The sequence below is a fragment of the Petaurus breviceps genome, unplaced genomic scaffold, assembly GCF_028583685.1.
Source record: "Petaurus breviceps papuanus isolate PSGF00001 unplaced genomic scaffold, PetGlider_PUasm1.0 103, whole genome shotgun sequence".
In the NCBI taxonomy this organism is placed as follows: Eukaryota; Metazoa; Chordata; class Mammalia; order Diprotodontia; family Petauridae; genus Petaurus; species Petaurus breviceps.
This window is the reverse complement of record NW_027185588.1, coordinates 1,338,933-1,344,745: the sequence shown is the minus strand read 5'-3', so window position 1 is coordinate 1,344,745 and position 5,813 is coordinate 1,338,933.

The window sequence follows — 5,813 nt, the reverse complement described above, 5'->3', positions numbered from 1 at the left end:
TCAGCAAAGACAGGCTGGTGGCCCCCTCCCCTCCAAACCCTAGTGACACAGGCCCACAGAAGGCATGGAAACAGAGAGAAGGGAGCAGGGAGGGGAGGGAGCAAGGACATTCTTTTATGGTAGTTCATTGATTTTCTGTGGACCCATGTGGATCTCCGTCAGTCTGTCCATTTGTCTGTCAGTCTGTCTCCTTGGAGAGCTCCCAAAGAGGAAGTTCCCAATGTTGATTCTTCCCAATTAAAGTCCTAGAGAGCTGCCTGAGGGATCTTAAGGGCCAAGTGATCTGCCCAAGGTCACATAACCAGGATGTATCAAAGGCATCTTCCTAATTCTGAGACTGGATCCCTACCCATCATGCCTTACTGCTCACTCAGACTTGTGTTGAGGCCTGGGCATGCTGGTTTTGGCTTCTTTACATGTGTAGGGATAGGTTTAGAATCTGTCTGGATGTGTTCAAGGTCATGGCTGCTATTTGAGAGAACAGACTTCCTAGGGCCCAACTGGACCTTCTCTAAAAGAGGTCTTGGGTTCATCATCATCATCACACTTAAACTTGGACAAGCCTTTAGCAGCCATCTAGTGGTCCTCTTTTTAGGCATTGATGTGTTAGGTGACTTCTCTGCAGTCAGCTAGCTGATTTATGGCAAAGCCCTGACTTCTGAGGCTGTACTCCTGTGGGGGTTGGGGAGGAAGGTGGACTTTTGGAGAAGTGCACCATGGGGATGCTGCACCCTGTAGAAAAGCCCTGATTGCCCTGACCTCGTCATGACTCTGAACAGGGTCCCTTTCCATTATCATCCAGTATGGTGGAGTAGAAAGAGTCTTGGCTTTGAAACCTCACCTTTGCCACTCAGCACCTGTGTGACCTCTGTCAGTCAACAACCATTTCTTAAGAGCTTTCTATGAGCCAGGCACCACATAAACAGAACAGTGAGGTGGCAAAAACACAATCCCTTCCCACAAGGAGCTCACATTCTAATGGTTGAGACAGTATGTAAGAGATTGTCTATAAAATCTATGCAGTTTAAGTGGAAGGTAAACTCAGAGGAGTAGGGAAGGAATATGGAAAGGCTTCCTTGGGAAAGTCCCTGGAAATCATTTGGCCTCAGTTTCCTGATCTGTAAAATGAAGGGATTGGACTAGTTGGTTTGTGGCATCCCTTTGAGATTGAGATGGAGATCCATGTTCCTATGACCTGATAATCCTTACTCCTGTAACCTTGGGTACAAGGTTCTGGGCCTCAGTTTCCTAATTTGTAAAATGAGGGGGGTTGGACTAGCCAGTCCCTGAAGTCATTTCTAGCTCTCCATCTGTGATTTCCCTAGGACAGGAGGAACCCAGTCTCTGCTGAGCTTCCTCCCCCAAACTCCCCCATTAGTGTATGTGGGGAAGAAGAATGCCATGATTGTGGGCAGCCTACCAAGAGAGAGCAAGCAGGCATGTGTTGTTGTATTTATATTTCTGTTTTGCCTGAACTTGATTCTGAATGCCCAGCGCATTGGCCGGTGGCCAGGCCCCACAGGGCTTGCTCACATCTGGGGGCCCTCACTCACTTTATTGGGCAGGAAGCCTTCACGTCCTTCTTTCATCTGTATCCACTTGCCTCCTCCCAACTGGCACAGACAACAGAGTCAGAGTCAAAAAACCATTGATTAAGCACCTACTACGTGCCAGGGGACACAAGAAAAGCTTAAAGAGCTTACAATCTAATGGGGAGACAACACATAAAAGGAGTCCTCTCCCTAGCTCTAGCATCACTCTCTTTGCCCCATGATTAACCAAAGGTTAAACCAAGTTAAGATGCTGGAATGGCAATGGGGTGTAGTAGAAAGCACATTTAATTGGAGATAGAAGATCTGGGTTTGAATTCCGATTCTGCTACTCGTTGCCCTTATGACCTTGGGCAACTCACTTCCTTTTGGGGCCTTAGTTTTCCCATCTGTTAAGTGGGTTGGTTTAGATGATTTCTATGGTTCATTTCAACTCTAGGTCCCATGACTCACCTGAAAAATCCCCACATAATAAGGTCCACTCACTTCCTAGGAGACCTTTGAGTCTCCCAGGGTGTGGTGACACTTGGAATTTTGCCTTATCCTCGGGCTCCCTGCAGAAAGATGAGGTCACTATCAATTTGCTGCTTCTTGTGTGTGTCTGGTCTCCTGCTTCAGGAATTTTGTCTTTTCTTGGTCTTGTTGCCAGTTTAGCTCAGAGCTGAGAGCACAGGGTTGAGAGGACAGCAGGCTCCAATAAGGATGAGTGACTGGCAACGAAAGAACGATCACTGTCTGTATCCTTACTCTTAATAATACTTTTATCCAATTACAAAAACAAACTCTTCACTTTAGTCTGCAGAGTGTTAAATACAAATGAATAATAGGAAGATAGTGACTTGGTTCCATTCCTAGGGCAATTCTCCATAAAGGTTTGGTAATGGAGCTGGTAGGATGTTAGCTTTTTATTAACTGAGGGTCTGGGGTTCAAACCCCGGTTTGGGCAAAAGAGTATTTTTTTAAGAGGTGAGCCTCCCCTCCTTGAACTTGGATGGGAAACAAAGTTTGCATGTTCATTTTGACTAGCCTCTAACTAAAATTTAGTATTCCATTCAATTGTTTAAAAGCATTATTCTGCAAAGGGGTCCATGAGCTTCAACCAGATTGCTTAAGGGGGCCATGACACAGAAAAGGTAAGAAGCCCTGGCTTATATATTTGGGCTCAAATCCCACCTCTGACTTTATGCCCTGGGTGACAATGGGTCAGTCATTTAACCTCTCTTAAGACTCAGTTTCCTCACCTGTAAAATGAGGGCTTTCGACTAGATAGCTTCTAAGGTCCTGTCTAGCTATAATTGGATTCTATGAAAAGGATGAGAAAAGTAATATCAACAGACATATATATATATATATATATATATATATATATATATATATAGTGCTTTAGTTTTCTAAAACTTTATATACACTCTCTCATTTGAGCCTTCAAACAACCCCGTGCAGAAGGTGCTACGAAAATTATTATTCACATTTTACAGACGGGAAAACTGAGGCTCTAAGTGATTAGGTGACTTATTTGTATTTAACAGTTCCGGAAGCAAGATTTGAACCCAGGACAACCTGCTTCTGAGTCTGGTACTCTATATTTTATCGTAGGGTCATAAATTTAGAGCTGGAAGAGGCTTTATAGGGCAACTAGTTCACTCCCCTTATTTTATAGTTAGTTGATTGGTAAATAAGCATTTATTAAGAGCCTACCATGTTGGGGCAGCTAGGTGGTGAAGTGAATAGAACACCAGCCCTGGAGTCAGGAAGACCTGAGTTCAAATCTGGCCTCAGACACTTAACTTGTCCTAGCCGTGTGTCCTTGAACAAGTCACTTAACCCCAATTACCCTGGAGGGGGAGAAGCCTCTCCAAAAGATAGCCCAAAAAAGAGCCTACTACGTGCCAGGGACTATACTAAGCAAAGGGCTATGAGAATGGGTAAAAAAAAAAACCCAACAAACAAAAATATAAAACAAAACAAAAAGCCAACAAACCAAACCTAAAAAAAAACCCAACCCAAACAGTCCCAGCATTCAAGAAGCTTGTAATCGAACAGGAGACAAGACCAGCAAATAAAAGAGATAAACAGGAAAAATCAAGATAAATATAGAGGCAGCTAGGTGGTTCAGTGGATAGAGCACTGGCCCTAGAGTCAGGAGGACCTGTGTTCAAATTCAGACACTTGACACTAACTTTGTGACCCTGGGCAAGTCACTTAACCCTGATTACCTCTTGCAAAAACAAATAAATAAAGATAAATATAGAAGAAAAGTGAGGCCCGGAGGGGTTAGGTAACATGCCCAAGGTCACAGATTCCTGGCTGTCCCCTAGCTCAGGTCCTCATAGGAGAGGTAGGTGTCTTGCTTCCTACACCTAGGCCTCAGCTTCTCCTGGCAGTGACCCTAAACCTGCTGGTCCAGAAACCATCTCATGTTTTTCAACAGACAATCAAAGGCAAAGAATTGGCTCATTGTCAATGATGATGATTATTTTTCTTCCTCCAAACCGCCCTTTGGAATAAAAGTTCACTATTTATAGATAGAGTGTGTGCTTTATAAAAGCTGTAAACACCTCAGAGAGGAAGATTTCCAAATCTTTTAAACAATCTGCCAGCTGTTGGAAATTCTGCTCAACTACTGGAAATCAAAGGATAGACCTGGGCTCTGCCTCGAGGATCCCGGCTGCTTCATGTGCCCTTCTGAAGCCTGACAACAGCTCAGTCAACAATCATTTTCCGCTGAGGAATCTTTAACTGAACATTCACGGCTGCCTCTAGGCCCCCAGCTGTTCTCCAAAGCCCTGCTGGCCTGCCTCAGCTTCTTCCCCCTTCTAGATCCCTGCCCCTGGGCCATTGGAGAATGCTGTTGTCTTCTGCCCCAGGCATCTCACTCAGGGGCAATCACAGCTGCAGGAGAAAGCTAGCCAGGCCTAGAGGACCCCCTTTCCCTCTTAGCCCCTCGATGTTTCCTGCCTAGGTCTCTCTGTATGAAGTCCAAAGAAAGTGAAACTTGTTCCAGTCCCTTCCAACTTCCCTTCTCCACAAACTAGGGAATCTCAGAGCTGAAACATATTCAAGGAAGGATCTCGAACTTCGTCTAGTCAGAGGCCTGGTCTCTAATCCCTGCTTTTCCTCTCTCTTGGGTAAGCCACTGCCGACCCTCTGGGCCTCACTTTACTTACCTGTAAAACCAGCAGGTCGACTAAGATGGCCCTTCGGGTCTTAATTTCAGATTCTGTAAGACTAAATGCTTAAAGGCATCTGTGAACTCATCAATGGGGGAAGTCCCCTGCATCCATACAGGCTACAACCCTTCCATGCTTGCTCATCCTGTAGGGGCTTGTCCACGGCATCCCAGGGCTTTGTTGTAAGGGTTCATCTAAGATTTCCCTTGACATTGCTGGGATCCCAATGGGGAACACAGGCTCCACATCAATTGTTTCTTTTTTTTTCATTGAGGGAAGAAGGCAAGGCAACTAGGGTTAAGTGACTTGCCCCAGGTCACATAGCTAGTGTGTCAAGTGTCTGAGGCTGGATTTGAACTTAGGTCCTCCTGACTTAGCATCACCTAGCTGGCCCTACATTGATTGTTTCTTGCCATGGCCAGATGAATGGCCAATTTATTTTTTTTAAATCATTTGCCCATTTCTTTTATGACATCTTTTATTTTGCTTCTCCTTCAGGAGGGATCATAGAGATGTTTGGATGCCACGTGTCCCTGCACAGTAAGTGTCCCTGCACAGTGACCCTCTTTGTGTCTTTCCACCCCCCAGAGGTCATCTGGGCTAGTGGGGTGGTAAAGGCTGTAAGCCCTGTTGTTCAGCAGGTTGGGGATGGAGGATTGCTTGGGCTTGGGAGTTCTGAGCTGCACTGAGGCTAATATTGAATGGGTGTCTGTACTCCATCCATCTGACACCAAGATGGTGAGCCCCCTCCCTCTCCCTCCTGCAACCAGAGAACTGGGGGCAACAGGTTGCCTAAGGAGAGGTGAACTAAGTAACGCAGGTTGGAAAAAGATCAGGTCAGAGCTTCTGTGACAATCAGTAGTGGGACTGGGGCTGGGAATGGCCACTCTGTTTCCAGTCTGGGTGAGGTAGGGAGATGAGACAGAATGAGAATAGAGAGACGGGGGTGGGTGTTGAGATTGGGGAGTGTGTGTGGGGGGAGAGACAGAGACAGATATTCAGAGAGACACACAGAGAGAAACATACAGAGAGAGACAGAAAGAGAAAGAGAGAGAGAGAGAGAGAGAGAGAGAGAGAGAGAGAGAGAGAGAGA